Genomic DNA, 10,000 nt, shown 5'->3' on the forward strand with positions numbered 1-10,000 from the left:
AGAGAGAGAGAATGATGGGGCATGTCTTACAGAGTATTTAAGTTACGAAATTAATTAAAGAATTGCTTCCAGGAAGCATTCCTTGTACATTTAACCATAGACTACTTCCAGTTCTGCCTCTCTCTCTCTCTCTCTCTCTCTCTCTCTCTCTCTCTCTCTCTCTCTCTCTCTCTCTCTCTCTCTCTCTCTCTCTCTCTCTCTCTCTCTCTCTCTCCAACTATCTTAAAAAAGAAATCAATTATCTCCAAAATCTACATATGATTTACGGGGCCGATTACAGGATTATTGAGAAAAAAATAATATATCCATAATTCCTATTAAATTATAGCTATCAGAATAATCCCTTGCAAGATTATCGTTTAATTTACGAGCTGGAAAACCTTCGGCCCCAAGAAAATTATAGATGAAATAATTTTAAATATGAACTAAATAAGATAATGGATACTTTTGTTTTGAACATTTTTAAATGAGAAATGACCCGTCAAGAACATCAGGATCTAGAGGTTTCGTTCCGTGGATGGTTGGACTTGCTGTCTTGGACGTGTGGGATTGGTCATTCACTGTCTCGGACGTGTGGGATTAGTCATTCACTGTCTTGGACGTGTTGGATTGGTCATTCACTGTCTCGGACGTGTGGGATTGGTCATTCACTGTCTCGGACGTGTGGGATTGGTCATTCACTGTCTCGGACGTGTGGGATTGGTCATTTACTGTCTCGGACGTGTGGGATTGGTCATTCACTGTCTCGGACGTGTGGGATTGGTCAATCACTGTCTCGGACGTGTGGGATTGGTCATTTACTGTCTCGGACGTGTGGGATTGGTCATTCACTCTTTCGGACGTGTAGGATTGGACAGACGCTGTGTCGGACTTAGTGGCTGAGACACACTGCTTCGGACACATAGAATTGGACACAGTGTCCCAGACACGGGGCTTTCACCCTGATAATTCTTTGTACCTTCAAGTTTTCAGCGATTTTTTAAAATACATTTCCATTTGGCGGATTAACTCCAGTAAGCAAATAAACTAGAGTAAATCCTCTTTGGGCGGATTAACGCGGGTAAATCCACGTTGGAGGAAATTAACGGGGGGTTAATTCTCCTTACGCGGATTGACGTAGGTAAATCCTTGTTAGACGGGTACATCTGTGTTATGCGTAATATTTTGGTTGGTAAATCTCCGTTACGCTGACTAACTCGCTTTGTAAATCCCCGCTAGCCGGATTAACTTGATGGGTAAATCCCCGCTAGGTGGTTTAACGTAGTGGATAAATCACCCTTAGGCAGATTAACTCAGTGGGTAAATCCCCCGTTAAGATGATTAACTCGATGGGTAAATCCCCCGTTAAGATGATTAACTCGGTGGGTAAATCCCCGTTAAGATGATTAACACGGTGGGTAAATCCCCCGTTAAGATGATTAACTCGGTGGGTAAATCCCCCGTTAAGATGATTAACTCGGTGGATAAATCCCCCTTTAAGATGATTAACTCGGTGGGTAAATCCCCCGTTAAGATGATTAACTCGGTGGGTAAATCCCCCGTTAAGATGATTAACTCGGTGGGTAAATCCCCGTTAAGATGATTAACACGGTGGTTAATCCCCGTTAGAAGGATTAACTATAAATTATCAAGGTCTATATAAACATGTTATCTTGAGGTTATCTTGAGATGATTTCGGGGCTTTTTAGTGTCCCCGCGGCCCGGTCCTCGACCAGGCCTCCACCCCCAGGAAGCAGCCCGTGACAGCTGACTAACACCCAGGTACCTATTTTACTGCTAGGTAACAGGGGCATAGGGTGAAAGAAACTCTGCCCATTGTTTCTCGCCGGCGCCTGGGATCGAACCCAGGACCACAGGATCACAAGTCCGGTGTGCTGTCCGCTCGGCCGACCGGCTCCCTTAATGTACATTAACAAGGGACGTAAAATGGATATAAATACAGATACGAGCAAGAGGCGGGGCCTTGGAACCGGAGCTCAACCCACCATCGCACATTCCATTAATAAAATCCCCTGTATCCCCCAAAAGGTAATCTATCATGCTAATATTATCCGCAGTAAGAATTATCATGCCAGTGATTGGGCACCACCTCCCCGGGTGCTGATTGGGAGCTCAAAGCTGATGATTCAAATATAATCCAATATTACAAGAGCAAGAATTGTATTATCCATGGATAATCAATGGGTTATTATATTAATTTGGCCCCCCCGTCGTTACAAGAATGATGATAATTAGTATGATTTGTGTATTAAATGGCTATGTAGCCTCAGGCAATGTTCTCATCAGAGCGGGTTGTAATATTCGGTTTAGTGGGGGGGGGGGGATGTCCGCTGTAACGAGGTCGGAGGGGTGCGGTGTGTCAGGTTAAAGAGGGTGTTGGAGTAAACGGGACCGGTGTGTGGAGGCACAAAACAGGTGAAGCGGGCGCAATAAAGTGCCAAGCAACGGTAGTAATTACGGTCGGAAAACGTTTCGTGATAATGCAGTTAATTGGCACTTAGCGATCTTTCTGGTTGGTTTATCGGTGCATACAAAGCTGTGTGTTTTAACCAGTGAGTGTCGATTAGGTCGAGAATTCCCCGTAATAGTGTGTGGGATAAATACTTAACACTATTATTGTTTTTTTTGTATTGTATTTACCCATGTATGTTGGTCTCCATTCCTGTGTGTGGTGCCCAACCACTTGGGCTGGACGGTAGAGCGACGGTCTCGCTTCATGCAGGTCGGCGTTCAATCCCCGACCGTCCACCAAGTGGTTGGGCACCATTCCTTTCCCCCCGACCCATCCCAAATCCTTATCCTGACCCCTTCTAAGGGCTATAGTCGTAATGGCTTGGCGCTTTATCCTAATAGCTTCATTTCTATTCCTGTTGCTTGTTTTGTTTACGAGTTGTGTTTCAATAGTTAAACAAATGAAAATAAAAACCTGAGTATAAAAAGAGGATTAATTAATAATTTATGAACATAGTGGGTAGCTTGATAGTTATTAAGCACAAATTTAACAGTCTCCGTGGTGTAGTGGTAAGACACTCGCCTGGCGTTCCGCGAGCGCTATGTCATGGGTTCGTATCCTGGCCGGGGAGGATTTACTGGGCACAATTCCTTAACTGTAGCCTCTGTTTAACGCAACCGTAAAATGTGTACTTGGATGAAAAAACGATTCTTCGCGGCAGGGGATCGTATTCCAGGGACCATAGGATTAAGGACTTGCCCGAAACGCTACGCGTACTAGTGGCTGTACAAGAATGTAACAACTCTTGTATATATCTCAAAAAAAAAAAATAAATAAATAGTTTATTTTCTTTCTTCAATTATCAGCCTGTTTGTTATCTTTTTAGAACATGGGAATAAGGGATACTCTTGAAGGCTTATTTCCTTATTGCAAGAAGCTCCTATTTATGTATCCAGTCAAACTGATTGCTATACTATGTGTATCTTCTTGAGGTTATCTTGAGATGATTTCGGGGCTTTTAGTGTCCCCAGCGGCCCGGTCCTCGACCAGGCCTCCACCCCCAGCAAGCAGTCCGTGACAGCTGACTAACACCCAGGTACCTATTTTACTGCTAGGTAACAGGGGCATAGGGTGAAAGAAACTCTGCCCATTGTTTCTCGCCGGCGCCCTGGGATCGAACCCGGGACCACAGGATCACAAGTCCAGCGTGCTGTCCACTCGGCCAACCGGCTCCCTGTAGCCAACGCTTGCAACATTCCAGTCACACCCTGTCTGTTAAACCCCGATAACCTGTTCCATAAATCATCAACCCTGTTTCCAAACCAGTATTTACCCAGGGCTTTCCCGAGTCTAAAACTATTGCAATTTATATACAGTGTTTCGTGCTCTGCTCTGTATCATTATCTTTAACAAAAATCTTATTACATCGCATTTATTATACTAAATAAGTTCACCGATCAATGCCAACTTGTTCATTTGGCGTGTCTACTCGCGTGCCTTCTGATAGTGGTAAGAAAGGTTGGCGTTATTGAACACAACCTAACTCACGTGCAGGAATGTTCCACAGAAAGTGAAGATGAACGTTGGGTTCTCTGCTGTAATGTCTCCAAAGATGTGTTGAACATATTAGTAGGCCTAGTAATGTAGGGTTTAACAGTGGCTTAGGACCCCCCCTGTGTTGCCCCGGGGGGGAGGGGAGGGGGAGAGGGGAGAGGAGAGAGGAGAGAGGAGAGAGGAGAGAGGGGAAAGGGGAGAGGAGAGAGGGGAAAGGGGAGAGAGGAGAGAGGGGAAAGGGGAGAGAGGAGAGAGGGGAAAGGGGAGAGAGGAGAGAGGGGAAAGGGGAGAGAGGGGAAAGGGGAGAGAAGGGAGAGGGGAGAGAAGGGAGAGGGGAGAGAGGAGAGAGGGGAGAGAGGAGAGAGAGGAGAGAAGGGAGAGGGGAGAGAAGGGAGAGGGGGGAGGGGGGAGGGGGGAGGGGGGAGGGGGGAGGGGGGAGGGGGGAGGGGCAGACCAAAGGGATCACATCTTCACTACACGCCAACTCGGTCAGGGGTGAACATCTTCACTACAATGGCTGATTATACACCAGGGGAAACACATACAAGTGCTCCTTGATATAGCAGCCAATTGCACCAGAATTACTAAAGGGCATAAAGGGCATAAAAGGTCTTTGTCAGACCTCATCTTAGATTATCACATAAACAGTTTCATCTATCCTTCACACCTGTTTCATCTATCCTTCACACCTTATAGTTACAATGTCAGCTAGTTACAGAGAAAGTGCTATTTCAAGAGCTATACATTTACAGTAAGTCATTATACATTAATGGTAGGTCTTATCGCTAATACATAATAGTTTGAACAGTGGAGATATCACAGAGTCATAGGGGAGCTTCTGTTTATTATTAGTCCTCACAATACACTACTTGTTTCTTAATCTCATATGTCGTTCATCTACTGGAAGCAAAATATGGATACAGTGCAAGGATTTCAGGTAATTTATCCATGGTAATAAGATAGGTTGCCATATCATACAGAGTGAGCTTAGATTTATCTCTAAATGGCTCAATTTTACTACAATCCAAGATATAGTGTTCGAGTGTGTGTCCCTGTCTTTGTCCACACACTTTACACTTTACTTCATCTAGATCCCTATACAAGCCGAACTGTCAGAGATACTTGTAGCCAAGTCTTATACGAGCTGTGACAACATCTGTTAGTCTACTGACTTTGTTACTTGCCCCATACACATGTTTTACTTCACACATTTCATTGTGATGAACAATGGACCTGCTAGTTCCAGTTTGCACTGTTCTACTTTCTTCAAATCTATCCAGTTCTCGTTTAATGACACTTTTAAGGGACCTATTTGATAACTCAAGATTCCATTCAATACTGTCTTTATTTACTGCAGCCTTAGCAAGGGCGTCAACTTTGTCATGTTCCTGCAGGCCAATGTGAGAAGGAATCCACAACATTTTTATATTTACCCTCTTGCTAAGTATTCTTACATATCTACGTCTAGCTTCCAAGACAAGCACGTTATTACTTGATTGCAAACTGTTTATTGCTCGTAGTGAGGAAAGGGAGTCAGAAATAATTAAGCTGTCTACTTCAGTGTTGTCAATAATTTCGAGTGCTACCAGTATCGCTACCAACTCGGCTTGCATTGTGGACGCCCAGTTACTAATTCTTATATTCCTTTGAATTGTGCTGCCATCGGGCTGATGAGCAATAACAGCACTTCCTGCCCTCCCTGTAGCTGTATTGAGTGATCCGTCAGTGTATATGGTCTGCTGCTATGTTGTTATCAGTTTGTATATTGTGAATGTGTTCTATGGTGCTTAATTTAGTAGCAAGCTGAGCATGAGGGTTGTTTGTGATTAGTGTCTTGGTGGGGTATGCAGGGGTCAGGATGTCAAAAGATACTATCTGCCAGGGTGGAAGGAAGTGCTGTACTCTTTCATCTGTAGTGTACATAGTTCAGTACCATCATTTTAATATGAGTGGCTCTTCTTTCAATCCATTTAGACTCAGCCTTGAACTGTCATCCTGGGGATAGATCTCTTTAAGTCCGAGATTGGTGTTAGTTCTGTCCAGTTGGTGTGTCCACGTGGCCTTGTGTGTGTGTACTCACCTAGTTACTCACCTAGTTGTGTTTGCGGGGGTTGAGCTCTGGCTCTTTGGTCCCGCCTCTCAACCGTCAATCAACAGGTGTACAGATTCCTGAGCCTATTGGGCTCTGTCATATCTACACTTGAAACTGTGTATGGAATCAGCCTCCACCACATCACCCCCTAATGCATTCCATTTGTGTGTGTGTGTGTGTGTGTGTGTGTGTGTGTGTGTGTGTGTGTGTGTGTGTGTGTGTGTGTGTGTGTGTGTGTGTGTGTGTGCGTGTGTGTGCGTGTGTGTGTGTGTGTAGAGTAAACATCAGCTGGGAGTAGGAGAGATCCTGGCTATACTCCGGGTCACAAGGGCGTATGGCGGGGTCCTACTTTCTTCATCCAGTTCTGTGTTATGACCCTTTTAAACGCAACGTGTTGGGTGTTCATAAATAACTCGGAGAAAGAGAGAGAGAGAGAGAGAGAGAGAGAGAGAGAGAGAGAGAGAGAGAGAGAGAGAGAGAGAGAGAGAGAGAGAGAGAGACAGAGACAGAGAGAGAGAGAGACAGAGAGAGAGAGAGAGAGAGACAGAGACAGAGAATATATCTCCCTACTTTCAACACCCTTTGAGGTACACCTAATTTAATGCTACACAGAGATAGGGTGAGAGTACCTAAGAGACAGAAGCCAGAAAGTCACTCACCAGCCCAGCCACTTGAACGACCACTACTAAACTGAGGTACTAAAGTGCCCGAACCTAACCATAACCGAGGGCCCACGAATAGAAAACGGGACATCACATCAGTGTTGCCACCAGCTGTGATTGTTTAGCACCCCAGTTTTAGGCCGTAGGGGCAGTTATACGTCAAAATACGATGTAGTATTCCAAAAGATGCGGTTGGTCACTGAGGGGCGAGACGTCTAACTGAAGTAAAGTAACTAAGCGGATTGGTGCTGGAAACTAACCAACTAACCCGGCCACACACACACACACACACACACACACACACACACACACACACACACACACACACACCCACACACACACACACACACACACACACACCACACACACACACACACACATACACACACACATACACACACACACACACACACATACACACACACACACACCCACACACACACACACACACACACACACTCTGGTCATGTATATGTTCAGAGGGACATGACCAGAGACGAGATAGTAAGGGCAGCAGATGCAAGGAAAAGGCGCAAGGAGAGGGAAGAGAGCCAGGGAACCTCAGCCTCCAACCCAGCAATCCCAGAGGGGAGTGGGGAACCCCAATCCAGCAACCCAGGAACCCCAGGGGGGAATGCAACACCCCAGTCCACCACCCAATAGGGCCCTCTCTACCCCCCAGCACAAACCCTTCCTTGCCCCTGCATAATGCCCATCATGAAACCCAAATCCTCCCCCTCCCCTTACCCCAAGTAGCCCCTGCTTTCCCAACCCCTGGTCTTCTCCCTGCCCCAAGCAGGCCTGAGCAAGACCAAAGCCCTCTATCCCCCACTCCACCTCCCTCCAAACCCCTGTCAACTACACCGCAGGAGGGCGTGCCCTCTCCCCAAGCAATCCCTGCTCCCTCACCCCCAGGACTTCTTCCTGACCCAAGCAGGCCTGAGGAAGACCTAAGCCCTCCACCCCCCACCCCACCTCCCCCTGAACCCCTGGCAACTACCTCACAGGAGGAGGAGCCTACCCAAGTAGCAAGGACCATAGAACAACCTCCTACACTTGTAGGGAGTGTGGGTGAAATTGGATATAAGAAAGTGAGCTTCAAGGTAATGTACTCAAACATTGATGGGATTACCAATAAAGCAAGTGAACTGGCAGAAAGGGTGCAAGAAGAAAACCCTGATGTAATAGGACTAACAGAAACAAAATTGTCAGGAGTCATAACAGATGCTGTGTTTCCAAAGGACTACTATATAGTAAGGAAAGAGAGGGAAGGGAGAGGAGGTGGAGGAGTGGCCCTGCTGATAAGGAAGGACTGGAGTTTTGATGAGATGGAAATTCCGGGCTGTGACGGATTCAGAGATTACATAACAGGAACTATAACAATGGGTGGACCTAAGATAATAGTGACAGTCATTTACAACCCTCCCCTAAATGACAGAAGACCTAGACAGGAGTTTGATAGGAACAACATGGCAACTATTAATATAATAGAGAGAGCAGCTTCAGTTGCCTGCAGGAATGGCTCAAGACTCTTAATCATGGGTGATTTCAACCATGGAAAGATAGACTGGGAGAATGGGGACCCACATGGTGGTGCAGATACGTGGCGAGCTAAACTCTTGGAAGTGGCAACAAGGAATTTTCTGAGCCAGCATGTCAAGGAACCCACAAGAATGAGAGGCAATGATGAACCAGCTAGACTCGACTTAATATTCACCCTAAATGAGTCAGAAATAAGGGAAGTCAAAGTTGAAGCCCCCATAGGAATGAGTGACCACAGTGTACTGACCTTTGAGTACTTGGTGGAGGTAGGGATAACCTATCCAAGGATGGGAGTGGAGGGGAAAAGACTGAATTACCGAAGAGGAAAATATGACGAGATGAGGAACTTCCTAATGGGAATACCATGGGAAACAGAACTTAGAGACAAGAATGTGCAGGTCATGATGGATATTGTCACCCAAAAGTGCCAGGAAGCTGCAGACAGGTTTATCCCCGTCCAAAAGGAGAAAAACGAAAAACAACAGAAAAACCCATGGTTCAACCAGGAATGTAAGGTAGCGAAACAACTGAGTAAAAGAACATGGAGAAACTACAGAAATAACAGAACACCAGAGAGCAGGGAGAGGTACCAGAGGGCCAGAAATGAGTACATCAGAGTGAGGAGGGAAGCAGAGAGACAGTTTGAAAATGACATCGCGAGTAAAGCCAAGACCCAACCAAAGCTGCTCCACAGCCATATCAGGAGGAAAACAGCAGTGAAGGAACAAGTGATGAAGCTGCGGAAAGGGGAGAACAGATACACAGAGAATGACAAGGAGGTGTGTGAAGAACTCAACAAGAGATTCCAGGAGGTCTTCACAATAGAACAAGGAGAAGCCCCTGCACTAAATGAGGAGGCGGCAACCTTGGAAACCTTGGAGGAATTTGACCTCACCAGTGATGAGGTCAAAAGGTGTCTGCTGGAGCTAGATGTGACAAAGGCTGTTGGGCCTGATAGAATCTCACCATGGATACTAAAGGAAGGTGCAGAAGCACTAAGTGTGCCACTCTCTATGGTGTATAACAGGTCACTGGAAACAGGAGACTTACCAGAAAGTTGGAAGACAGCTAACGTGGTCCCAATATACAAAAAGGGTGACAGGCAAGAGGCACTGAATTACAGGCCAGTTTCCTTAACTTGTATACCATGCAAGGTGCTGGAGAAGATCGTGAGGAAAAGGCTCGTAGAGCATCTGGAGGGAAATAACTTTGTAACGCACCACCAACATGGGTTCAGAGATGGTAAATCGTGCCTCACAGGGTTAATAGAATTTTATGACCAGGCAACGAAAATTAGGCAGGAAAGAGAAGGGTGGGCCGACTGCATTTTCCTGGATTGCCAAAAAGCCTTCGACACAGTACCCCATAAAAGGCTGTTAAAAAAGTTGGAGCAACAGGCAGGAGTAAAAGGGAAGGTGCTCCAGTGGATAAGGGAGTACTTAAGCAACAGGAAACAGCGAGTAACGGTGAGGGGGAAGACATCAGAGTGGCGAGATGTCACCAGCGGAGTCCCACAGGGCTCAGTACTTGGACCCATCCTGTTTCTAATATATGTGAACGATCTTCCAGAGGGTATAGACTCATTCCTCTCGATGTTTGCTGATGATGCAAAAATTATGAGAAGAATCAAGACGGATGAAGATAGACAGAGACTACAGGATGACCTGGATAAACTGGAGGAATGGTCTAGAAAATGGC

The 10,000-nt window shown here is 45.9% G+C and overlaps 2 protein-coding genes across 6 annotated transcripts in view; one reads left to right on the forward strand and one right to left on the reverse strand.

Moving 5' to 3' along the window:
* Positions 1-10,000, forward strand: part of LOC123775176 (chondroadherin) — a 277,038-nt gene that overhangs the window by 17,822 nt on the left and 249,216 nt on the right. The window lies entirely within an intron of this gene.
* LOC138359612 (nascent polypeptide-associated complex subunit alpha, muscle-specific form-like) overlaps positions 1-10,000 on the reverse strand; it is a 73,735-nt gene that overhangs the window by 16,702 nt on the left and 47,033 nt on the right. The window lies entirely within an intron of this gene.

This window comes from Procambarus clarkii, chromosome 92 (genome assembly GCF_040958095.1).
Source record: "Procambarus clarkii isolate CNS0578487 chromosome 92, FALCON_Pclarkii_2.0, whole genome shotgun sequence".
NCBI lineage: Eukaryota > Metazoa > Arthropoda > Malacostraca > Decapoda > Cambaridae > Procambarus > Procambarus clarkii.